The sequence below is a fragment of the Falco peregrinus genome, chromosome 6 (genome assembly GCF_023634155.1).
Source record: "Falco peregrinus isolate bFalPer1 chromosome 6, bFalPer1.pri, whole genome shotgun sequence".
Lineage (NCBI taxonomy): Eukaryota > Metazoa > Chordata > Aves > Falconiformes > Falconidae > Falco > Falco peregrinus.
In genome coordinates, this window is record NC_073726.1 from 607,774 (window position 1) to 635,378 (window position 27,605).

Below are 27,605 nucleotides of genomic sequence, written 5' to 3' on the forward strand. Positions count from 1 at the left end.
CGCTGAATTTTGGACTCGGCTGTGACAAAATGTTCCAAACACACCCCATGCACAACTCCACCGGGGAAGGTGCCAGACAAGAGTTCTGTTGGTAGTTTTTACATTGCTTTGGTAGGCAGCTGAAAGGCACCACAAAACTTGTTCTTCCTGCTTTCTGGGCTGAGATGGGGAACCGCTGAATTTTGGACTCGGCCGGTGACTAAATATTCCAAACACACCCCATGCACAACTCCAATAGGGAAAGTGCCAGAAAGGAGTTCTGGTGATAGTTTTTACACTAACCTGGTAGGCACCTGAAAGACACCACAAAACTTGTTTGACCTGCTTTCTGGGCTGAGATGGGGAACCGCTGAATATTGGACTCGGCTGGTGACAAAATGTTCCAAACACACCCCAAGCACAACTCCATCGGGAAAGGTGCCAGGAACGAGTTCTCCTGGTAGTTTTGACATTGCTCCGGTACGCAGCTGAAAGGCACCACAAAAGTTGTTCTATCTGCATTCTGGGCTGAGATGGGGAACGGCTGAATTTTGGACTCGGCTGGTGACAAAATGTTCCAAATACAGCCCATGCACAACTCCACTAGGGAAGGTGCCAGAAAGAAGTTTTCTTGATACTGTTTACATTGCTCTGGTAAACAGCTGAAAGGCAGGAGAAAACTTGTTCTACCTGCTTTCCGGGCTGAGATGGGGAACCGCTGAATTTTGGACTCGGCCGGTGACAAAATGTTCCAAACACACCCCATGCACAACTCCACCGGGGAAGGTGCCAGACAAGAGTTCTGTTGGTAGTTTTTACATTGCTCCGGTAGGCAGCTGAAAGGCACCACAAATGTTGTTCTACCTGCTTTCTGGGCTGAGATGGGGAACTGCTGAATTTTGGAGTCGGCTGGTGACAAAATGTTCCAAACACACCCCATGCACAACTGCACCGGGGAAGGTGCCAGACAAGAGTTCTGTTGGTAGTTTTTACATTGCTTTGGTAGGCAGCTGAAAGGCACCACAAAAGTTGTTCTTCCTGCTTTCTGGGCTGAGATGGGGAATCCCTGAATTTTGGACTCGGATGGTGACAAAGTGTTCCAAACACACCCCATGCACAACTCCACCGGGGAAGGAGCCAGACAAGAGTTTTCTTGGTAGTTTTTACATTGCTCCTGTAGGCAGCTGAAAGGCACCACAAATGTTGTTCTTCCTGCTTTCTGGGCTGAGATGGGGAACCGCTGAATTTTGGAGTCGGCCGGTGACAAAGTGTTCCAAACACACCCCATGCACAACTCCACCGGGGAAGGTGCTAGACAAGAGTTCTGTTGGTAGTTTTTACATTGCTCCTGTAGGCAGCTGAAAGGCACCACAAATGTTGTTCTTCCTGCTTTCTGGGCTGAGATGGGGAACCTCTGAATTTTGGACTCGGCCGGTGACAAAATGTGCCAAACACACCCCATGCACAACTCCACCGGGGAAGGTGTCAGAAAGGAGTTCTGTTGGTAGTTTTTACACTACCTTGGTAGGCAGCTGAAAAGCACAAAAAAAGTTGTTCTACCTGCTTTCTGGGCTGAGATGGGGAACGGCTGAATTTTGGAGTCGGCCGGTGACAAAATGTTCCAAACACACCCCATGCACAACTCCACCGGGGAAGGTGCCAGAAAGGAGTTCTTTTGGTAGTTTTTATACTACCTTGGTAGGCAGCTGAAAGGCATAAAAAAAATTGTTCTACCTGCTTTCTGGGCTGAGATGGGGAACCGCTGAATTTTGGACTCGGCCGGTGACAAAATGTTCCAAACACACCCCATGCACAACTCCACCGGGGAAGGTGTCAGAAAGGAGTTCTGTTGGTAGTTTTTACATTGCTTTGGTAGGCAGCTGAAAGGCACCACAAAAGTTGTTCTACCTGCTTTCTGGGCTGAGATGGGGAACTGCTGAATTTTGGAGTCGGCCGGTGACAATATGTTCCAAACACACCCCATGCACAACTCCACCGGGGAAGGTGCCAGACAAGAGTTCTGTTGGTAGTTTTTATATTGCTCCGGTAGGCAGCTGAAAGGCACCACAAAACTTGTCCTACCTGCTTTCTGGGCTGTGATGGGGAACCTCTGAATTTTGGAGTCGGCCGGTGACAAAATGTTCCAAACACACCCCATGCACAACTCCACCGGGGAAGGTGCCAGACAAGAGTTCTCTTCATTGTTTTTACATTGCTCCGGTAGGCAGCTGAAAGGCACCACAAATGTTGTTCTACCTGCTTTCTGGGCTGAGATGGGGAACGGCTGAATTTTGGAGTCGGCTGGTGACAATATGTTCCAAACACACCCCATGCACAACTCCACCGGGGAAGGTGCCAGACAAGAGTTCTGTTGGTAGTTTTTACATTGCTTTGGTAGGCAGCTGAAAGGCACCACAAATGTTGTTCTTCCTGCTTTCTGGGCTGAGATGGGGAACCTCTGAATTTTGGACTCGGCCGGTGACAAAATGTGCCAAACACACCCCATGCACAACTCCACCGGGGAAGGTGTCAGAAAGGAGTTCTGTTGGTAGTTTTTACACTACCTTGGTAGGCAGCTGAAAAGCACAAAAAAAGTTGTTCTACCTGCTTTCTGGGCTGAGATGGGGAACGGCTGAATTTTGGAGTCGGCCGGTGACAAAATGTTCCAAACACACCCCATGCACAACTCCACCGGGGAAGGTGCCAGAAAGGAGTTCTTTTGGTAGTTTTTATACTACCTTGGTAGGCAGCTGAAAGGCACAAAAAAAGTTGTTCTACCTGCTTTCTGGGCTGAGATGGGGAACCGCTGAATTTTGGACTCGGCCGGTGACAAAATGTTCCAAACACACCCCATGCACAACTCCACCGGGGAAGGTGTCAGAAAGGAGTTCTGTTGGTAGTTTTTACATTGCTTTGGTAGGCAGCTGAAAGGCACCACAAAAGTTGTTCTACCTGCTTTCTGGGCTGAGATGGGGAACTGCTGAATTTTGGACTCGGCCGGTGACAAAATGTTCCAAACACACCCCATGCACAACTCCACCGGGGAAGGTGCCAGAAATGAGTTCTGTTGATAATTTTTACACTACCTTGGTAGGCACCTGAAAGACACCGCAAAAGTTGTTCTACCTGCTTCCTGGGCTGAGATGGGGAACCGCTGAATTTTGGACTCGGCTGGTGACAAAATGTTCCAAATACAGCCCATGCACAACTCCACTAGGGAAGGTGCCAGAAAGAAGTTTTCTTGATACTGTTTACATTGCTCTGGTAGGCAGCTGAAAGGCAGGAGAAAACTTTTTCTACCTGCTTTCCGGGCTGAGATGGGGAACCGCTGAATTTTGGACTCGCCTGGTGACAAATTTTCCAAAAACACCCCATGCACAACTCCACCGGGGAAGGTGCCAGACAAGAGTTCTGTTGGTAGTTTTTACATTGCTTTGGTAGGCAGCTGAAAGACACCACAAAAGTTGTTCTTCCTGCTTTCTGGGCTGAGATGGGGAACCGCTGAATTTTGGAGTCGGCCGGTGACAAAATGTTCCAAACACACCCCATGCACAACTCCACCGGGGAAGGTGCCAGACAAGAGTTCTGTTGGTCCTTTTTACAGTGCTCTGGTAGGCAGCTGAAAGGCACCGCAAAAGTTGTTCTTCCTGCTTTCTGGGCTGAGATGGGGAACTGCTGAATTTTGGACTCGGCCGGTGACAAAATGTTCCAAACACACCCCATGCACAACTCCACCGGGGAAGGTGCCAGACAAGAGTTCTGTTGGTAGTTTTTACATTGCTTTGGTAGGCAGCTGAAAGGCACCACAAAAGTTGTTCTTCCTGCTTTCTGGGCTGAGATGGGGAACCGCTGAATTTTGGAGTCGGCCGGTGACAAAGTGTTCCAAACACACCCCATGCACAACTCCACCGGGGAAGGTGCCAGACAAGAGTTCTGTTGGTCCTTTTTACAGTGCTCTGGTAGGCAGCTGAAAGGCACCGCAAAAGTTGTTCTTCCTGCTTTCTGGGCTGAGATGGGGAACTGCTGAATTTTGGACTCGCCTGGTGACAAATTTTCCAAAAACACCCTATGCACAACTCCACCGGGGAAGGTGCCAGACAAGAGTTCTGTTGGTAGTTTTCACAATGCTCCGGTAGACAGCTGAAAGGCACCACAAAACTTGTCCTACCTGCTTTCTGGGCTGTGATGGGGAACCTCTGAATTTTGGAGTCGGCCGGTGACAAAATGTTCCAAACACACCCCATGCACAACTCCACCGGGGAAGGTGCCAGACAAGAGTTCTCTTGGTAGTTTTTACATTGCTCCGGTAGGCAGCTGAAAGGCACCACAATAGTTGTTCTACCTGCTTTCTGGGCTGAGATGGGGAACCGCTGAATTTTGGAGTCGGCCGGTGACAAAATGTTCCAAACACACCCCATGCACAACTCCACCGGGGAAGGTGCCAGACAAGAGTTCTCTTGGTAGTTTTTACATTGCTCCGGTAGGCAGCTGAAAGGCACCACAAAAGTTGTTCTACCTGCTTTCTGGGCTGAGATGGGGAACCGCTGAATTTTGGAGTCGGCCGGTGACAATATGTTCCAAACACACCCCATGCACAACTCCACCGGGGAAGGTGCCAGACAAGAGTTCTCTTCATAGTTTTTACATTGCTCCGGTAGGCAGCTGAAAGGCACCACAAATGTTGTTCTTCCTGCTTTCTGGGCTGAGATGGGGTACTGCTGAATTTTGGACTCGGCTGGTGACAAAATATTCCAAACACACCCCATGCACAACTCCACCGGGGAAGGTGCCAGACAAGAGTTCTGTTGGTAGTTTTTACATTGCTTTGGTAGGCAGCTGAAAGGCACCACAAAAGTTGTTCTTCCTGCTTTCTGGGCTGAGATGGGGAATCCCTGAATTTTGGACTCGCCTGGTGACAAATTTTCCAAAAACACCCCATGCACAACTCCACCGGGGAAGGTGCCAGAAAAGAGTTCTGTTGGTAGTTTTTACACTACCTTGGTAGGCAGCTGAAAAGCACAAAAAAAGTTGTTCTACCTGCTTTCTGGGCTGAGATGGGGAACGGCTGAATTTTGGACTCGGCCGGTGACAATATGTTCCAAACACACCCCATGCACAACTCCACCGGGGAAGGTGCCAGACAAGAGTTCTGTTGGTAGTTTTTACATTGCTCCGGTAGGCAGCTGAAAGGCACCACAAAAGTTGTTCTACCTGCTTTCTGGGCTGAGATGGGGAACTGCTGAATTTTGGAGTCGGCTGGTGACAAAATGTTCCAAACACACCCCATGCACAACTGCACCGGGGAAGGTGCCAGACAAGAGTTCTGTTGGTAGTTTTTACATTGCTTTGGTAGGCAGCTGAAAGGCACCACAAAAGTTGTTCTTCCTGCTTTCTGGGCTGAGATGGGGAATCCCTGAATTTTGGACTCGGATGGTGACAAAGTGTTCCAAACACACCCCATGCACAACTCCACCGGGGAAGGAGCCAGACAAGAGTTTTCTTGGTAGTTTTTACATTGCTCCTGTAGGCAGCTGAAAGGCACCACAAATGTTGTTCTTCCTGCTTTCTGGGCTGAGATGGGGAACCGCTGAATTTTGGAGTCGGCCGGTGACAAAGTGTTCCAAACACACCCCATGCACAACTCCACCGGGGAAGGTGCCAGACAAGAGTTCTGTTGGTAGTTTTTACATTGCTTTGGTAGGCAGCTGAAAGGCACCACAAATGTTGTTCTTCCTGCTTTCTGGGCTGAGATGGGGAACCTCTGAATTTTGGACTCGGCCGGTGACAAAATGTGCCAAACACACCCCATGCACAACTCCACCGGGGAAGGTGTCAGAAAGGAGTTCTGTTGGTAGTTTTTACACTACCTTGGTAGGCAGCTGAAAAGCACAAAAAAAGTTGTTCTACCTGCTTTCTGGGCTGAGATGGGGAACGGCTGAATTTTGGAGTCGGCCGGTGACAAAATGTTCCAAACACACCCCATGCACAACTCCACCGGGGAAGGTGCCAGAAAGGAGTTCTTTTGGTAGTTTTTATACTACCTTGGTAGGCAGCTGAAAGGCATAAAAAAAATTGTTCTACCTGCTTTCTGGGCTGAGATGGGGAACCGCTGAATTTTGGACTCGGCCGGTGACAAAATGTTCCAAACACACCCCATGCACAACTCCACCGGGGAAGGTGTCAGAAAGGAGTTCTGTTGGTAGTTTTTACATTGCTTTGGTAGGCAGCTGAAAGGCACCACAAAAGTTGTTCTACCTGCTTTCTGGGCTGAGATGGGGAACTGCTGAATTTTGGAGTCGGCCGGTGACAATATGTTCCAAACACACCCCATGCACAACTCCACCGGGGAAGGTGCCAGACAAGAGTTCTGTTGGTAGTTTTTATATTGCTCCGGTAGGCAGCTGAAAGGCACCACAAAACTTGTCCTACCTGCTTTCTGGGCTGTGATGGGGAACCTCTGAATTTTGGAGTCGGCCGGTGACAAAATGTTCCAAACACACCCCATGCACAACTCCACCGGGGAAGGTGCCAGACAAGAGTTCTCTTCATTGTTTTTACATTGCTCCGGTAGGCAGCTGAAAGGCACCACAAATGTTGTTCTACCTGCTTTCTGGGCTGAGATGGGGAACGGCTGAATTTTGGAGTCGGCTGGTGACAATATGTTCCAAACACACCCCATGCACAACTCCACCGGGGAAGGTGCCAGACAAGAGTTCTGTTGGTAGTTTTTACATTGCTTTGGTAGGCAGCTGAAAGGCACCACAAATGTTGTTCTTCCTGCTTTCTGGGCTGAGATGGGGAACCTCTGAATTTTGGACTCGGCCGGTGACAAAATGTGCCAAACACACCCCATGCACAACTCCACCGGGGAAGGTGTCAGAAAGGAGTTCTGTTGGTAGTTTTTACACTACCTTGGTAGGCAGCTGAAAAGCACAAAAAAAGTTGTTCTACCTGCTTTCTGGGCTGAGATGGGGAACGGCTGAATTTTGGAGTCGGCCGGTGACAAAATGTTCCAAACACACCCCATGCACAACTCCACCGGGGAAGGTGCCAGAAAGGAGTTCTTTTGGTAGTTTTTATACTACCTTGGTAGGCAGCTGAAAGGCACAAAAAAAGTTGTTCTACCTGCTTTCTGGGCTGAGATGGGGAACCGCTGAATTTTGGACTCGGCCGGTGACAAAATGTTCCAAACACACCCCATGCACAACTCCACCGGGGAAGGTGTCAGAAAGGAGTTCTGTTGGTAGTTTTTACATTGCTTTGGTAGGCAGCTGAAAGGCACCACAAAAGTTGTTCTACCTGCTTTCTGGGCTGAGATGGGGAACTGCTGAATTTTGGACTCGGCCGGTGACAAAATGTTCCAAACACACCCCATGCACAACTCCACCGGGGAAGGTGCCAGAAATGAGTTCTGTTGATAATTTTTACACTACCTTGGTAGGCACCTGAAAGACACCGCAAAAGTTGTTCTACCTGCTTCCTGGGCTGAGATGGGGAACCGCTGAATTTTGGACTCGGCTGGTGACAAAATGTTCCAAATACAGCCCATGCACAACTCCACTAGGGAAGGTGCCAGAAAGAAGTTTTCTTGATACTGTTTACATTGCTCTGGTAGGCAGCTGAAAGGCAGGAGAAAACTTTTTCTACCTGCTTTCCGGGCTGAGATGGGGAACCGCTGAATTTTGGACTCGGCTGTGACAAAATGTTCCAAACACACCCCATGCACAACTCCACCGGGGAAGGTGCCAGACAAGAGTTCTGTTGGTAGTTTTTACATTGCTTTGGTAGGCAGCTGAAAGGCACCACAAAACTTGTTCTTCCTGCTTTCTGGGCTGAGATGGGGAACCGCTGAATTTTGGACTCGGCCGGTGACTAAATATTCCAAACACACCCCATGCACAACTCCAATAGGGAAAGTGCCAGAAAGGAGTTCTGGTGATAGTTTTTACACTAACCTGGTAGGCACCTGAAAGACACCACAAAACTTGTTTGACCTGCTTTCTGGGCTGAGATGGGGAACCGCTGAATATTGGACTCGGCTGGTGACAAAATGTTCCAAACACACCCCAAGCACAACTCCATCGGGAAAGGTGCCAGGAACGAGTTCTCCTGGTAGTTTTGACATTGCTCCGGTACGCAGCTGAAAGGCACCACAAAAGTTGTTCTATCTGCATTCTGGGCTGAGATGGGGAACGGCTGAATTTTGGACTCGGCTGGTGACAAAATGTTCCAAATACAGCCCATGCACAACTCCACTAGGGAAGGTGCCAGAAAGAAGTTTTCTTGATACTGTTTACATTGCTCTGGTAAACAGCTGAAAGGCAGGAGAAAACTTGTTCTACCTGCTTTCCGGGCTGAGATGGGGAACCGCTGAATTTTGGACTCGGCCGGTGACAAAATGTTCCAAACACACCCCATGCACAACTCCACCGGGGAAGGTGCCAGACAAGAGTTCTGTTGGTAGTTTTTACATTGCTCCGGTAGGCAGCTGAAAGGCACCACAAATGTTGTTCTACCTGCTTTCTGGGCTGAGATGGGGAACTGCTGAATTTTGGAGTCGGCTGGTGACAAAATGTTCCAAACACACCCCATGCACAACTGCACCGGGGAAGGTGCCAGACAAGAGTTCTGTTGGTAGTTTTTACATTGCTTTGGTAGGCAGCTGAAAGGCACCACAAAAGTTGTTCTTCCTGCTTTCTGGGCTGAGATGGGGAATCCCTGAATTTTGGACTCGGATGGTGACAAAGTGTTCCAAACACACCCCATGCACAACTCCACCGGGGAAGGAGCCAGACAAGAGTTTTCTTGGTAGTTTTTACATTGCTCCTGTAGGCAGCTGAAAGGCACCACAAATGTTGTTCTTCCTGCTTTCTGGGCTGAGATGGGGAACCGCTGAATTTTGGAGTCGGCCGGTGACAAAGTGTTCCAAACACACCCCATGCACAACTCCACCGGGGAAGGTGCCAGACAAGAGTTCTGTTGGTAGTTTTTACATTGCTCCTGTAGGCAGCTGAAAGGCACCACAAATGTTGTTCTTCCTGCTTTCTGGGCTGAGATGGGGAACCTCTGAATTTTGGACTCGGCCGGTGACAAAATGTGCCAAACACACCCCATGCACAACTCCACCGGGGAAGGTGTCAGAAAGGAGTTCTGTTGGTAGTTTTTACACTACCTTGGTAGGCAGCTGAAAGGCACCACAAAAGTTGTTCTACCTGCTTTCTGGGCTGAGATGGGGAACCGCTGAATTTTGGAGTCGGCCGGTGACAAAATGTTCCAAACACACCCCATGCACAACTCCACCGGGGAAGGTGCCAGAAAGGAGTTCTTTTGGTAGTTTTTATACTACCTTGGTAGGCAGCTGAAAGGCATAAAAAAAATTGTTCTACCTGCTTTCTGGGCTGAGATGGGGAACCGCTGAATTTTGGACTCGGCCGGTGACAAAATGTTCCAAACACACCCCATGCACAACTCCACCGGGGAAGGTGTCAGAAAGGAGTTCTGTTGGTAGTTTTTACATTGCTTTGGTAGGCAGCTGAAAGGCACCACAAAAGTTGTTCTACCTGCTTTCTGGGCTGAGATGGGGAACTGCTGAATTTTGGAGTCGGCCGGTGACAATATGTTCCAAACACACCCCATGCACAACTCCACCGGGGAAGGTGCCAGACAAGAGTTCTGTTGGTAGTTTTTATATTGCTCCGGTAGGCAGCTGAAAGGCACCACAAAACTTGTCCTACCTGCTTTCTGGGCTGTGATGGGGAACCTCTGAATTTTGGAGTCGGCCGGTGACAAAATGTTCCAAACACACCCCATGCACAACTCCACCGGGGAAGGTGCCAGACAAGAGTTCTCTTCATTGTTTTTACATTGCTCCGGTAGGCAGCTGAAAGGCACCACAAATGTTGTTCTACCTGCTTTCTGGGCTGAGATGGGGAACGGCTGAATTTTGGAGTCGGCTGGTGACAATATGTTCCAAACACACCCCATGCACAACTCCACCGGGGAAGGTGCCAGACAAGAGTTCTGTTGGTAGTTTTTACATTGCTTTGGTAGGCAGCTGAAAGGCACCACAAATGTTGTTCTTCCTGCTTTCTGGGCTGAGATGGGGAACCTCTGAATTTTGGACTCGGCCGGTGACAAAATGTGCCAAACACACCCCATGCACAACTCCACCGGGGAAGGTGTCAGAAAGGAGTTCTGTTGGTAGTTTTTACACTACCTTGGTAGGCAGCTGAAAAGCACAAAAAAAGTTGTTCTACCTGCTTTCTGGGCTGAGATGGGGAACGGCTGAATTTTGGAGTCGGCCGGTGACAAAATGTTCCAAACACACCCCATGCACAACTCCACCGGGGAAGGTGCCAGAAAGGAGTTCTTTTGGTAGTTTTTATACTACCTTGGTAGGCAGCTGAAAGGCACAAAAAAAGTTGTTCTACCTGCTTTCTGGGCTGAGATGGGGAACCGCTGAATTTTGGACTCGGCCGGTGACAAAATGTTCCAAACACACCCCATGCACAACTCCACCGGGGAAGGTGTCAGAAAGGAGTTCTGTTGGTAGTTTTTACATTGCTTTGGTAGGCAGCTGAAAGGCACCACAAAAGTTGTTCTACCTGCTTTCTGGGCTGAGATGGGGAACTGCTGAATTTTGGACTCGGCCGGTGACAAATTGTTCCAAACACACCCCATGCACAACTCCACCGGGGAAGGTGCCAGAAATGAGTTCTGTTGATAATTTTTACACTACCTTGGTAGGCACCTGAAAGACACCGCAAAAGTTGTTCTACCTGCTTCCTGGGCTGAGATGGGGAACCGCTGAATTTTGGACTCGGCTGGTGACAAAATGTTCCAAATACAGCCCATGCACAACTCCACTAGGGAAGGTGCCAGAAAGAAGTTTTCTTGATACTGTTTACATTGCTCTGGTAGGCAGCTGAAAGGCAGGAGAAAACTTTTTCTACCTGCTTTCCGGGCTGAGATGGGGAACCGCTGAATTTTGGACTCGGCTGTGACAAAATGTTCCAAACACACCCCATGCACAACTCCACCGGGGAAGGTGCCAGACAAGAGTTCTGTTGGTAGTTTTTACATTGCTTTGGTAGGCAGCTGAAAGGCACCACAAAACTTGTTCTTCCTGCTTTCTGGGCTGAGATGGGGAACCGCTGAATTTTGGACTCGGCCGGTGACTAAATATTCCAAACACACCCCATGCACAACTCCAATAGGGAAAGTGCCAGAAAGGAGTTCTGGTGATAGTTTTTACACTAACCTGGTAGGCACCTGAAAGACACCACAAAACTTGTTTGACCTGCTTTCTGGGCTGAGATGGGGAACCGCTGAATATTGGACTCGGCTGGTGACAAAATGTTCCAAACACACCCCAAGCACAACTCCATCGGGAAAGGTGCCAGGAACGAGTTCTCCTGGTAGTTTTGACATTGCTCCGGTACGCAGCTGAAAGGCACCACAAAAGTTGTTCTATCTGCATTCTGGGCTGAGATGGGGAACGGCTGAATTTTGGACTCGGCTGGTGACAAAATGTTCCAAATACAGCCCATGCACAACTCCACTAGGGAAGGTGCCAGAAAGAAGTTTTCTTGATACTGTTTACATTGCTCTGGTAAACAGCTGAAAGGCAGGAGAAAACTTGTTCTACCTGCTTTCCGGGCTGAGATGGGGAACCGCTGAATTTTGGACTCGGCCGGTGACAAAATGTTCCAAACACACCCCATGCACAACTCCACCGGGGAAGGTGCCAGACAAGAGTTCTCTTCATTGTTTTTACATTGCTCCGGTAGGCAGCTGAAAGGCACCACAAATGTGGTTCTACCTGCTTTCTGGGCTGAGATGGGGAACGGCTGAATTTTGGACTCGGCCGGTGACAATATGTTCCAAACACACCCCATGCACAACTCCACCGGGGAAGGTGCCAGACAAGAGTTCTCTTGGTAGTTTTTACATTGCTCCGGTAGGCAGCTGAAAGGCACCACAAAAGTTGTTCTTCCTGCTTTCTGGGCTGAGATGGGGAACCGCTGAATTTTGGAGTCGGCCGGTGACAAAATGTTCCAAACACACCCCATGCACAACTCCACCGGGGAAGGTGCCAGACAAGAGTTCTCTTCATTGTTTTTACATTGCTCCGGTAGGCAGCTGAAAGGCACCGCAAAAGTTGTTCTTCCTGCTTTCTGGGCTGAGATGGGGAACTGCTGAATTTTGGACTCGGCCGGTGACAAAATGTTCCAAACACACCCCATGCACAACTCCACCGGGGAAGGTGCCAGACAAGAGTTCTGTTGGTAGTTTTTACATTGCTTTGGTAGGCAGCTGAAAGGCACCACAAAAGTTGTTCTTCCTGCTTTCTGGGCTGAGATGGGGAACCGCTGAATTTTGGAGTCGGCCGGTGACAAAGTGTTCCAAACACACCCCATGCACAACTCCACCGGGGAAGGTGCCAGACAAGAGTTCTGTTGGTCCTTTTTACAGTGCTCTGGTAGGCAGCTGAAAGGCACCGCAAAAGTTGTTCTTCCTGCTTTCTGGGCTGAGATGGGGAACTGCTGAATTTTGGACTCGCCTGGTGACAAATTTTCCAAAAACACCCTATGCACAACTCCACCGGTGAAGGTGCCAGACAAGAGTTCTGTTGGTAGTTTTTACAATGCTCCGGTAGACAGCTGAAAGGCACCACAAAACTTGTCCTACCTGCTTTCTGGGCTGTGATGGGGAACCTCTGAATTTTGGAGTCGGCCGGTGACAAAATGTTCCAAACACACCCCATGCACAACTCCACCGGGGAAGGTGCCAGACAAGAGTTCTGTTGGTAGTTTTTACATTGCTCCGGTAGGCAGCTGAAAGGCACCACAATAGTTGTTCTACCTGCTTTCTGGGCTGAGATGGGGAACTGCTGAATTTTGGAGTCGGCCGGTAGACAATATGTTCCAAACACACCCCATGCACAACTCCACTAGGGAAGGTGCCAGAAAGAAGTTTTCTTGATACTGTTTACATTGCTCTGGTAAACAGCTGAAAGGCAGGAGAAAACTTGTTCTACCTGCTTTCCGGGCTGAGATGGGGAACCGCTGAATTTTGGACTCGGCCGGTGACAAAATGTTCCAAACACACCCCATGCACAACTCCACCGGGGAAGGTGCCAGACAAGAGTTCTCTTCATTGTTTTTACATTGCTCCGGTAGGCAGCTGAAAGGCACCACAAATGTTGTTCTACCTGCTTTCTGGGCTGAGATGGGGAACGGCTGAATTTTGGACTCGGCCGGTGACAATATGTTCCAAACACACCCCATGCACAACTCCACCGGGGAAGGTGCCAGACAAGAGTTCTCTTGGTAGTTTTTACATTGCTCCGGTAGGCAGCTGAAAGGCACCACAATAGTTGTTCTACCTGCTTTCTGGGCTGAGATGGGGAACTGCTGAATTTTGGAGTCGGCCGGTAGACAATATGTTCCAAACACACCCCATGCACAACTCCACTAGGGAAGGTGCCAGAAAGAAGTTTTCTTGATACTGTTTACATTGCTCTGGTAAACAGCTGAAAGGCAGGAGAAAACTTGTTCTACCTGCTTTCCGGGCTGAGATGGGGAACCGCTGAATTTTGGACTCGGCCGGTGACAAAATGTTCCAAACACACCCCATGCACAACTCCACCGGGGAAGGTGCCAGACAAGAGTTCTCTTCATTGTTTTTACATTGCTCCGGTAGGCAGCTGAAAGTGGGCACCACAAATGTTGTTCTACCTGCTTTCTGGGCTGAGATGGGGAACGGCTGAATTTTGGACTCGGCCGGTGACAATATGTTCCAAACACACCCCATGCACAACTCCACCGGGGAAGGTGCCAGACAAGAGTTCTCTTGGTAGTTTTTACATTGCTCCGGTAGGCAGCTGAAAGGCACCACAAAAGTTGTTCTTCCTGCTTTCTGGGCTGAGATGGGGAACGGCTGAATTTTGGACTCGGCCGGTGACAAAATGTTCCAAACACACCCCATGCACAACTCCACCGGGGAAGGTGCCAGACAAGAGTTCTGTTGGTAGTTTTTACATTGCTTTGATAGGCAGCTGAAAGGCACCACAAAAGTTGTTCTTCCTGCTTTCTGGGCTGAGATGGGGAACCGCTGAATTTTGGAGTCGGCCGGTGACAAAGTGTTCCAAACACACCCCATGCACAACTCCACCGGGGAAGGTGCCAGACAAGAGTTCTGTTGGTCCTTTTTACAGTGCTCTGGTAGGCAGCTGAAAGGCACCGCAAAAGTTGTTCTTCCTGCTTTCTGGGCTGAGATGGGGAACGGCTGAATTTTGGACTCGCCTGGTGACAAATTTTCCAAAAACACCCTATGCACAACTCCACCGGGGAAGGTGCCAGACAAGAGTTCTGTTGGTAGTTTTTACAATGCTCCGGTAGGCAGCTGAAAGGCACCACAAAACTTGTCCTACCTGCTTTCTGGGCTGTGATGGGGAACCTCTGAATTTTGGAGTCGGCCGGTGACAAAATGTTCCAAACACACCCCATGCACAACTCCACCGGGGAAGGTGCCAGACAAGAGTTCTCTTGGTAGTTTTTACATTGCTCCGGTAGGCAGCTGAAAGGCACCACAAAAGTTGTTCTTCCTGCTTTCTGGGCTGAGATGGGGAACCGCTGAATTTTGGACTCGGCCGGTGACAAAATGTGCCAAACACACCCCATGCACAACTCCACCGGGGAAGGTGCCAGAAAGGAGTTCTGTTGGTAGTTTTTACACTACCTTGGTAGGCAGCTGAAAAGCACAAAAAAAGTTGTTCTACCTGCTTTCTGGGCTGAGATGGGGAACCGCTGAATTTTGGAGTCGGCCGGTGACAATATGTTCCAAACACACCCCATGCACAACTCCACCGGGGAAGGTGCCAGACAAGAGTTCTCTTCATAGTTTTTACATTGCTCCGGTAGGCAGCTGAAAGGCACCACAAATGTTGTTCTTCCTGCTTTCTGGGCTGAGATGGGGTACTGCTGAATTTTGGACTCGGCTGGTGACAAAATATTCCAAACACACCCCATGCACAACTCCACCGGGGAAGGTGCCAGAAAAGAGTTCTCTTGGTAGTTTTTACATTGCTTTGGTAGGCAGCTGAAAGGCACCACAAAAGTTGTTCTTCCTGCTTTCTGGGCTGAGATGGGGAATCCCTGAATTTTGGACTCGGATGGTGACAAATTTTCCAAAAACACCCCATGCACAACTCCACCGGGGAAGGTGCCAGACAAGAGTTCTGTTGGTAGTTTTTACACTACTTTGGTAGGCAGCTGAAAAGCACAAAAAAAGTTGTTCTACCTGCTTTCTGGGCTGAGATGGGGAACGGCTGAATTTTGGACTCGGCCGGTGACAATATGTTCCAAACACACCCCATGCACAACTCCACCGGGGAAGGTGCCAGACAAGAGTTCTCTTCATAGTTTTTACATTGCTCCGGTAGGCAGCTGAAAGGCACCACAAATGTTGTTCTTCCTGCTTTCTGGGCTGAGATGGGGTACTGCTGAATTTTGGACTCGGCTGGTGACAAAATATTCCAAACACACCCCATGCACAACTCCACCGGGGAAGGTGCCAGAAAAGAGTTCTCTTGGTAGTTTTTACATTGCTTTGGTAGGCAGCTGAAAGGCACCACAAAAGTTGTTCTTCCTGCTTTCTGGGCTGAGATGGGGAATCCCTGAATTTTGGACTCGGATGGTGACAAATTTTCCAAAAACACCCCATGCACAACTCCACCGGGGAAGGTGCCAGAAAAGAGTTCTGTTGGTAGTTTTTACACTACTTTGGTAGGCAGCTGAAAAGCACAAAAAAAGTTGTTCTACCTGCTTTCTGGGCTGAGATGGGGAACGGCTGAATTTTGGACTCGGCCGGTGACAATATGTTCCAAACACACCCCATGCACAACTCCACCGGGGAAGGTGCCAGACAAGAGTTCTCTTGGTAGTTTTTACATTGCTCCGGTAGGCAGCTGAAAGGCACCACAAAAGTTGTTCTTCCTGCTTTCTGGGCTGAGATGGGGAACTGCTGAATTTTGGAGTCGGCCGGTGACAAAATGTTCCAAACACACCCCATGCACAACTCCACCGGGGAAGGAGCCAGACAAGAGTTTTCTTCATTGTTTTACATTGCTCCGGTAGGCAGCTGAAAGGCACCACAAATGTTGTGCTACCTGCTTTCTGGGCTGAGATGGGGAACGGCTGAATTTTGGAGTCGGCTGGTGACAATATGTTCCAAACACACCCCATGCACAACTCCACCGGGGAAGGTGCCAGACAAGAGTTCTGTTGGTAGTTTTTACATTGCTCCGGTAGGCAGCTGAAAGGCACCACAAAAGTTGTTCTACCTGCTTTCTGGGCTGAGATGGGGAACTGCTGAATTTTGGAGTCGGCTGGTGACAAAATGTTCCAAACACACCCCATGCACAACTGCACCGGGGAAGGTGCCAGACAAGAGTTCTGTTGGTAGTTTTTACATTACTTTGGTAGGCAGCTGAAAGGCACCACAAAAGTTGTTCTTCCTGCTTTCTGGGCTGAGATGGGGTACTGCTGAATTTTGGACTCGGCTGGTGACAAAATATTCCAAACACACCCCATGCACAACTGCACCGGGGAAGGTGCCAGACAAGAGTTCTCTTGGTAGTTTTTACATTGCTCCTGTAGGCAGCTGAAAGGCACCACAAATGTTGTTCTTCCTGCTTTCTGGGCTGAGATGGGGTACTGCTGAATTTTGGACTCGGCTGGTGACAAAATATTCCAAACACACCCCATGCACAACTGCACCGGGGAAGGTGCCAGACAAGAGTTCTCTTCATTGTTTTTACATTGCTTTGGTAGGCAGCTGAAAGGCACCACAAAAGTTGTTCTTCCTGCTTTCTGGGCTGAGATGGGGAACGGCTGAATTTTGGACTCGGCCGGTGACAATATGTTCCAAACACACCCCATGCACAACTCCACCGGGGAAGGTGCCAGACAAGAGTTCTCTTCATAGTTTTTACATTGCTCCGGTAGGCAGCTGAAAGGCACCACAAATGTTGTTCTTCCTGCTTTCTGGGCTGAGATGGGGTACTGCTGAATTTTGGACTCGGCTGGTGACAAAATATTCCAAACACACCCCATGCACAACTCCACCGGGGAAGGTGCCAGAAAAGAGTTCTCTTGGTAGTTTTTACATTGCTTTGGTAGGCAGCTGAAAGGCACCACAAAAGTTGTTCTTCCTGCTTTCTGGGCTGAGATGGGGAATCCCTGAATTTTGGACTCGGATGGTGACAAATTTTCCAAAAACACCCCATGCACAACTCCACCGGGGAAGGTGCCAGAAAAGAGTTCTGTTGGTAGTTTTTACACTACTTTGGTAGGCAGCTGAAAAGCACAAAAAAAGTTGTTCTACCTGCTTTCTGGGCTGAGATGGGGAACGGCTGAATTTTGGACTCGGCCGGTGACAATATGTTCCAAACACACCCCATGCACAACTCCACCGGGGAAGGTGCCAGACAAGAGTTCTCTTGGTAGTTTTTACATTGCTCCGGTAGGCAGCTGAAAGGCACCACAAAAGTTGTTCTACCTGCTTTCTGGGCTGTGATGGGGAACTGCTGAATTTTGGAGTCGGCCGGTGACAAAATGTTCCAAACACACCCCATGCACAACTCCACCGGGGAAGGAGCCAGACAAGAGTTTTCTTCATTGTTTTACATTGCTCCGGTAGGCAGCTGAAAGGCACCACAAATGTTGTGCTACCTGCTTTCTGGGCTGAGATGGGGAACGGCTGAATTTTGGAGTCGGCTGGTGACAATATGTTCCAAACACACCCCATGCACAACTCCACCGGGGAAGGTGCCAGACAAGAGTTCTGTTGGTAGTTTTTACATTGCTCCGGTAGGCAGCTGAAAGGCACCACAAAAGTTGTTCTACCTGCTTTCTGGGCTGAGATGGGGAACTGCTGAATTTTGGAGTCGGCTGGTGACAAAATGTTCCAAACACACCCCATGCACAACTGCACCGGGGAAGGTGCCAGACAAGAGTTCTGTTGGTAGTTTTTACATTACTTTGGTAGGCAGCTGAAAGGCACCACAAAAGTTGTTCTTCCTGCTTTCTGGGCTGAGATGGGGAATCCCTGAATTTTGGACTCGGATGGTGACAAAGTGTTCCAAACACACCCCATGCACAACTCCACCGGGGAAGGTGCCAGACAAGAGTTCTCTTGGTAGTTTTTACATTGCTCCTGTAGGCAGCTGAAAGGCACCACAAATGTTGTTCTTCCTGCTTTCTGGGCTGAGATGGGGTACTGCTGAATTTTGGACTCGGCTGGTGACAAAATATTCCAAACACACCCCATGCACAACTCCACCGGGGAAGGTGCCAGACAAGAGTTCTCTTCATTGTTTTTACATTGCTTTGGTAGGCAGCTGAAAGGCACCACAAAAGTTGTTCTTCCTGCTTTCTGGGCTGAGATGGGGAACTGCTGAATTTTGGACTCGCCTGGTGACAAATTTTCCAAAAACACCCCATGCACAACTCCACCGGGGAAGGTGCCAGACAAGAGTTCTGTTGGTAGTTTTTACATTGCTCCTGTAGGCAGCTGAAAGGCACCACAAATGTTGTTCTTCCTGCTTTCTGGGCTGAGATGGGGAACCTCTGAATTTTGGACTCGGCCGGTGACAAAATGTTCCAAACACACCCCATGCACAACTCCACCGGGGAAGGTGCCAGAAAGGAGTTCTTTTGGTAGTTTTTATACTACCTTGGTAGGCAGCTGAAAGGCACAAAAAAAGTTGTTCTACCTGCTTTCTGGGCTGAGATGGGGAACCGCTGAATTTTGGACTCGGCCGGTGACAAAATGTTCCAAACACACCCCATGCACAACTCCACCGGGGAAGGTGTCAGAAAGGAGTTCTGTTGGTAGTTTTTACATTGCTTTGGTAGGCAGCTGAAAGGCACCACAAAAGTTGTTCTACCTGCTTTCTGGGCTGAGATGGGGAACTGCTGAATTTTGGAGTCGGCCGGTGACAAAATGTTCCAAACACACCCCATGCACAACTGCACCGGGGAAGGTGCCAGACAAGAGTTCTCTTGGTAGTTTTTACATTGCTCCGGTAGGCAGCTGAAAGGCACCACAAATGTTGTTCTACCTGCTTTCTGGGCTGAGATGGGGAACGGCTGAATTTTGGACTCGGCCGGTGACAAAATGTTCCAAACACACCCCATGCACAACTCCACCGGGGAAGGTGCCAGACAAGAGTTCTGTTGGTCCTTTTTACAGTGCTCTGGTAGGCAGCTGAAAGGCACCGCAAAAGTTGTTCTTCCTGCTTTCTGGGCTGAGATGGGGAACTGCTGAATTTTGGACTCGCCTGGTGACAAATTTTCCAAAAACACCCTATGCACAACTCCACCGGGGAAGGTGCCAGACAAGAGTTCTGTTGGTAGTTTTTACAATGCTCCGGTAGACAGCTGAAAGGCACCACAAAACTTGTCCTACCTGCTTTCTGGGCTGTGATGGGGAACCTCTGAATTTTGGAGTCGGCCGGTGACAAAATGTTCCAAACACACCCCATGCACAACTCCACCGGGGAAGGTGCCAGACAAGAGTTCTGTTGGTAGTTTTTACATTGCTCCGGTAGGCAGCTGAAAGGCACCACAATAGTTGTTCTACCTGCTTTCTGGGCTGAGATGGGGAACCGCTGAATTTTGGAGTCGGCCGGTGACAAAATGTTCCAAACACACCCCATGCACAACTCCACCGGGGAAGGTGCCAGACAAGAGTTCTCTTGGTAGTTTTTACATTGCTCCTGTAGGCAGCTGAAAGGCACCACAAATGTTGTTCTTCCTGCTTTCTGGGCTGAGATGGGGTACTGCTGAATTTTGGACTCGGCTGGTGACAAAATATTCCAAACACACCCCATGCACAACTCCACCGGGGAAGGTGCCAGAAAAGAGTTCTCTTGGTAGTTTTTACATTGCTTTGGTAGGCAGCTGAAAGGCACCACAAAAGTTGTTCTTCCTGCTTTCTGGGCTGAGATGGGGAACTGCTGAATTTTGGACTCGCCTGGTGACAAATTTTCCAAAAACACCCCATGCACAACTCCACCGGGGAAGGTGCCAGACAAGAGTTCTGTTGGTAGTTTTTACATTGCTTTGGTAGGCAGCTGAAAGACACCACAAAAGTTGTTCTTCCTGCTTTCTGGGCTGAGATGGGGAACCGCTGAATTTTGGAGTCGGCCGGTGACAAAATGTTCCAAACACACCCCATGCACAACTCCACCGGGGAAGGTGCCAGACAAGAGTTCTGTTGGTCCTTTTTACAGTGCTCTGGTAGGCAGCTGAAAGGCACCGCAAAAGTTGTTCTTCCTGCTTTCTGGGCTGAGATGGGGAACTGCTGAATTTTGGACTCGGCCGGTGACAAAATGTTCCAAACACACCCCATGCACAACTCCACCGGGGAAGGTGCCAGACAAGAGTTCTGTTGGTAGTTTTTACATTGCTTTGGTAGGCAGCTGAAAGGCACCACAAAAGTTGTTCTTCCTGCTTTCTGGGCTGAGATGGGGAACCGCTGAATTTTGGAGTCGGCCGGTGACAAAGTGTTCCAAACACACCCCATGCACAACTCCACCGGGGAAGGTGCCAGACAAGAGTTCTGTTGGTCCTTTTTACAGTGCTCTGGTAGGCAGCTGAAAGGCACCGCAAAAGTTGTTCTTCCTGCTTTCTGGGCTGAGATGGGGAACTGCTGAATTTTGGACTCGCCTGGTGACAAATTTTCCAAAAACACCCTATGCACAACTCCACCGGGGAAGGTGCCAGACAAGAGTTCTGTTGGTAGTTTTCACAATGCTCCGGTAGACAGCTGAAAGGCACCACAAAACTTGTCCTACCTGCTTTCTGGGCTGTGATGGGGAACCTCTGAATTTTGGAGTCGGCCGGTGACAAAATGTTCCAAACACACCCCATGCACAACTCCACCGGGGAAGGTGCCAGACAAGAGTTCTCTTGGTAGTTTTTACATTGCTCCGGTAGGCAGCTGAAAGGCACCACAATAGTTGTTCTACCTGCTTTCTGGGCTGAGATGGGGAACCGCTGAATTTTGGAGTCGGCCGGTGACAAAATGTTCCAAACACACCCCATGCACAACTCCACCGGGAAAGGTGCCAGACAAGAGTTCTCTTGGTAGTTTTTACATTGCTCCGGTAGGCAGCTGAAAGGCACCACAAAAGTTGTTCTACCTGCTTTCTGGGCTGAGATGGGGAACCGCTGAATTTTGGAGTCGGCCGGTGACAATATGTTCCAAACACACCCCATGCACAACTCCACCGGGGAAGGTGCCAGACAAGAGTTCTCTTCATAGTTTTTACATTGCTCCGGTAGGCAGCTGAAAGGCACCACAAATGTTGTTCTTCCTGCTTTCTGGGCTGAGATGGGGAACTGCTGAATTTTGGACTCGGCTGGTGACAAAATATTCCAAACACACCCCATGCACAACTCCACCGGGGAAGGTGCCAGAAAAGAGTTCTCTTGGTAGTTTTTACATTGCTTTGGTAGGCAGCTGAAAGGCACCACAAAAGTTGTTCTTCCTGCTTTCTGGGCTGAGATGGGGAATCCCTGAATTTTGGACTCGCCTGGTGACAAATTTTCCAAAAACACCCCATGCACAACTCCACCGGGGAAGGTGCCAGAAAAGAGTTCTGTTGGTAGTTTTTACACTACCTTGGTAGGCAGCTGAAAAGCACAAAAAAAGTTGTTCTACCTGCTTTCTGGGCTGAGATGGGGAACGGCTGAATTTTGGACTCGGCCGGTGACAATATGTTCCAAACACACCCCATGCACAACTCCACCGGGGAAGGTGCCAGACAAGAGTTCTGTTGGTAGTTTTTACATTGCTCCGGTAGGCAGCTGAAAGGCACCACAAAAGTTGTTCTACCTGCTTTCTGGGCTGAGATGGGGAACTGCTGAATTTTGGAGTCGGCTGGTGACAAAATGTTCCAAACACACCCCATGCACAACTGCACCGGGGAAGGTGCCAGACAAGAGTTCTGTTGGTAGTTTTTACATTGCTTTGGTAGGCAGCTGAAAGGCACCACAAAAGTTGTTCTTCCTGCTTTCTGGGCTGAGATGGGGAATCCCTGAATTTTGGACTCGGATGGTGACAAAGTGTTCCAAACACACCCCATGCACAACTCCACCGGGGAAGGAGCCAGACAAGAGTTTTCTTGGTAGTTTTTACATTGCTCCTGTAGGCAGCTGAAAGGCACCACAAATGTTGTTCTTCCTGCTTTCTGGGCTGAGATGGGGAACCGCTGAATTTTGGAGTCGGCCGGTGACAATATGTTCCAAACACACCCCATGCACAACTCCACCGGGGAAGGTGCCAGACAAGAGTTCTGTTGGTAGTTTTTACATTGCTCCTGTAGGCAGCTGAAAGGCACCACAAATGTTGTTCTTCCTGCTTTCTGGGCTGAGATGGGGAACCTCTGAATTTTGGACTCGGCCGGTGACAAAATGTGCCAAACACACCCCATGCACAACTCCACCGGGGAAGGTGTCAGAAAGGAGTTCTGTTGGTAGTTTTTACACTACCTTGGTAGGCAGCTGAAAAGCACAAAAAAAGTTGTTCTACCTGCTTTCTGGGCTGAGATGGGGAACGGCTGAATTTTGGAGTCGGCCGGTGACAAAATGTTCCAAACACACCCCATGCACAACTCCACCGGGGAAGGTGCCAGAAAGGAGTTCTTTTGGTAGTTTTTATACTACCTTGGTAGGCAGCTGAAAGGCATAAAAAAAATTGTTCTACCTGCTTTCTGGGCTGAGATGGGGAACCGCTGAATTTTGGACTCGGCCGGTGACAAAATGTTCCAAACACACCCCATGCACAACTCCACCGGGGAAGGTGTCAGAAAGGAGTTCTGTTGGTAGTTTTTACATTGCTTTGGTAGGCAGCTGAAAGGCACCACAAAAGTTGTTCTACCTGCTTTCTGGGCTGAGATGGGGAACTGCTGAATTTTGGAGTCGGCCGGTGACAATATGTTCCAAACACACCCCATGCACAACTCCACCGGGGAAGGTGCCAGACAAGAGTTCTGTTGGTAGTTTTTATATTGCTCCGGTAGGCAGCTGAAAGGCACCACAAAACTTGTCCTACCTGCTTTCTGGGCTGTGATGGGGAACCTCTGAATTTTGGAGTCGGCCGGTGACAAAATGTTCCAAACACACCCCATGCACAACTCCACCGGGGAAGGTGCCAGACAAGAGTTCTCTTCATTGTTTTTACATTGCTCCGGTAGGCAGCTGAAAGGCACCACAAATGTTGTTCTACCTGCTTTCTGGGCTGAGATGGGGAACGGCTGAATTTTGGAGTCGGCTGGTGACAATATGTTCCAAACACACCCCATGCACAACTCCACCGGGGAAGGTGCCAGACAAGAGTTCTGTTGGTAGTTTTTACATTGCTTTGGTAGGCAGCTGAAAGGCACCACAAATGTTGTTCTTCCTGCTTTCTGGGCTGAGATGGGGAACCTCTGAATTTTGGAGTCGGCCGGTGACAAAATGTGCCAAACACACCCCATGCACAACTCCACCGGGGAAGGTGTCAGAAAGGACTTCTGTTGGTAGTTTTTACACTACCTTGGTAGGCAGCTGAAAAGCACAAAAAAAGTTGTTCTACCTGCTTTCTGGGCTGAGATGGGGAACGGCTGAATTTTGGAGTCGGCCGGTGACAAAATGTTCCAAACACACCCCATGCACAACTCCACCGGGGAAGGTGCCAGAAAGGAGTTCTTTTGGTAGTTTTTATACTACCTTGGTAGGCAGCTGAAAGGCACAAAAAAAGTTGTTCTACCTGCTTTCTGGGCTGAGATGGGGAACCGCTGAATTTTGGACTCGGCCGGTGACAAAATGTTCCAAACACACCCCATGCACAACTCCACCGGGGAAGGTGTCAGAAAGGAGTTCTGTTGGTAGTTTTTACATTGCTTTGGTAGGCAGCTGAAAGGCACCACAAAAGTTGTTCTACCTGCTTTCTGGGCTGAGATGGGGAACTGCTGAATTTTGGACTCGGCCGGTGACAAAATGTTCCAAACACACCCCATGCACAACTCCACCGGGGAAGGTGCCAGAAATGAGTTCTGTTGATAATTTTTACACTACCTTGGTAGGCACCTGAAAGACACCGCAAAAGTTGTTCTACCTGCTTTCTGGGCTGAGATGGGGAACCGCTGAATTTTGGACTCGGCTGGTGACAAAATGTTCCAAATACAGCCCATGCACAACTCCACTAGGGAAGGTGCCAGAAAGAAGTTTTCTTGATACTGTTTACATTGCTCTGGTAGGCAGCTGAAAGGCAGGAGAAAACTTTTTCTACCTGCTTTCCGGGCTGAGATGGGGAACCGCTGAATTTTGGACTCGGCTGTGACAAAATGTTCCAAACACACCCCATGCACAACTCCACCGGGGAAGGTGCCAGACAAGAGTTCTGTTGGTAGTTTTTACATTGCTTTGGTAGGCAGCTGAAAGGCACCACAAAACTTGTTCTTCCTGCTTTCTGGGCTGAGATGGGGAACCGCTGAATTTTGGACTCGGCCGGTGACTAAATATTCCAAACACACCCCATGCACAACTCCAATAGGGAAAGTGCCAGAAAGGAGTTCTGGTGATAGTTTTTACACTAACCTGGTAGGCACCTGAAAGACACCACAAAACTTGTTTGACCTGCTTTCTGGGCTGAGATGGGGAACCGCTGAATATTGGACTCGGCTGGTGACAAAATGTTCCAAACACACCCCAAGCACAACTCCATCGGGAAAGGTGCCAGGAACGAGTTCTCCTGGTAGTTTTGACATTGCTCCGGTACGCAGCTGAAAGGCACCACAAAAGTTGTTCTATCTGCATTCTGGGCTGAGATGGGGAACGGCTGAATTTTGGACTCGGCTGGTGACAAAATGTTCCAAATACAGCCCATGCACAACTCCACTAGGGAAGGTGCCAGAAAGAAGTTTTCTTGATACTGTTTACATTGCTCTGGTAAACAGCTGAAAGGCAGGAGAAAACTTGTTCTACCTGCTTTCTGGGCTGAGATGGGGAACCGCTGAATTTTGGACTCGGCCGGTGACAAAATGTTCCAAACACACCCCATGCACAACTCCACCGGGGAAGGTGCCAGACAAGAGTTCTGTTGGTAGTTTTTACATTGCTCCGGTAGGCAGCTGAAAGGCACCACAAATGTTGTTCTACCTGCTTTCTGGGCTGAGATGGGGAACTGCTGAATTTTGGAGTCGGCTGGTGACAAAATGTTCCAAACACACCCCATGCACAACTGCACCGGGGAAGGTGCCAGACAAGAGTTCTGTTGGTAGTTTTTACATTGCTTTGGTAGGCAGCTGAAAGGCACCACAAAAGTTGTTCTTCCTGCTTTCTGGGCTGAGATGGGGAATCCCTGAATTTTGGACTCGGATGGTGACAAAGTGTTCCAAACACACCCCATGCACAACTCCACCGGGGAAGGAGCCAGACAAGAGTTTTCTTGGTAGTTTTTACATTGCTCCTGTAGGCAGCTGAAAGGCACCACAAATGTTGTTCTTCCTGCTTTCTGGGCTGAGATGGGGAACCGCTGAATTTTGGAGTCGGCCGGTGACAAAGTGTTCCAAACACACCCCATGCACAACTCCACCGGGGAAGGTGCCAGACAAGAGTTCTGTTGGTAGTTTTTACATTGCTCCTGTAGGCAGCTGAAAGGCACCACAAATGTTGTTCTTCCTGCTTTCTGGGCTGAGATGGGGAACCTCTGAATTTTGGACTCGGCCGGTGACAAAATGTGCCAAACACACCCCATGCACAACTCCACCGGGGAAGGTGTCAGAAAGGAGTTCTGTTGGTAGTTTTTACACTACCTTGGTAGGCAGCTGAAAAGCACAAAAAAAGTTGTTCTACCTGCTTTCTGGGCTGAGATGGGGAACGGCTGAATTTTGGAGTCGGCCGGTGACAAAATGTTCCAAACACACCCCATGCACAACTCCACCGGGGAAGGTGCCAGAAAGGAGTTCTTTTGGTAGTTTTTATACTACCTTGGTAGGCAGCTGAAAGGCATAAAAAAAATTGTTCTACCTGCTTTCTGGGCTGAGATGGGGAACCGCTGAATTTTGGACTCGGCCGGTGACAATATGTTCCAAACACACCCCATGCACAACTCCACCGGGGAAGGTGTCAGAAAGGAGTTCTGTTGGTAGTTTTTACATTGCTTTGGTAGGCAGCTGAAAGGCACCACAAAAGTTGTTCTACCTGCTTTCTGGGCTGAGATGGGGAACTGCTGAATTTTGGAGTCGGCCGGTGACAATATGTTCCAAACACACCCCATGCACAACTCCACCGGGGAAGGTGCCAGACAAGAGTTCTGTTGGTAGTTTTTATATTGCTCCGGTAGGCAGCTGAAAGGCACCACAAAACTTGTCCTACCTGCTTTCTGGGCTGTGATGGGGAACCTCTGAATTTTGGAGTCGGCCGGTGACAAAATGTTCCAAACACACCCCATGCACAACTCCACCGGGGAAGGTGCCAGACAAGAGTTCTCTTCATTGTTTTTACATTGCTCCGGTAGGCAGCTGAAAGGCACCACAAATGTTGTTCTACCTGCTTTCTGGGCTGAGATGGGGAACGGCTGAATTTTGGAGTCGGCTGGTGACAATATGTTCCAAACACACCCCATGCACAACTCCACCGGGGAAGGTGCCAGACAAGAGTTCTGTTGGTAGTTTTTACATTGCTTTGGTAGGCAGCTGAAAGGCACCACAAAACTTGTTCTTCCTGCTTTCTGGGCTGAGATGGGGAACCGCTGAATTTTGGACTCGGCCGGTGACAAAATGTGCCAAACACACCCCATGCACAACTCCACCGGGGAAGGTGTCAGAAAGGAGTTCTGTTGGTAGTTTTTACACTACCTTGGTAGGCAGCTGAAAAGCACAAAAAAAGTTGTTCTACCTGCTTTCTGGGCTGAGATGGGGAACGGCTGAATTTTGGAGTCGGCCGGTGACAAAATGTTCCAAACACACCCCATGCACAACTCCACCGGGGAAGGTGCCAGAAAGGAGTTCTTTTGGTAGTTTTTATACTACCTTGGTAGGCAGCTGAAAGGCACAAAAAAAGTTGTTCTACCTGCTTTCTGGGCTGAGATGGGGAACCGCTGAATTTTGGACTCGGCCGGTGACAAAATGTTCCAAACACACCCCATGCACAACTCCACCGGGGAAGGTGTCAGAAAGGAGTTCTGTTGGTAGTTTTTACATTGCTTTGGTAGGCAGCTGAAAGGCACCACAAAAGTTGTTCTACCTGCTTTCTGGGCTGAGATGGGGAACTGCTGAATTTTGGACTCGGCCGGTGACAAATTGTTCCAAACACACCCCATGCACAACTCCACCGGGGAAGGTGCCAGAAATGAGTTCTGTTGATAATTTTTACACTACCTTGGTAGGCACCTGAAAGACACCGCAAAAGTTGTTCTACCTGCTTCCTGGGCTGAGATGGGGAACCGCTGAATTTTGGACTCGGCTGGTGACAAAATGTTCCAAATACAGCCCATGCACAACTCCACTAGGGAAGGTGCCAGAAAGAAGTTTTCTTGATACTGTTTACATTGCTCTGGTAGGCAGCTGAAAG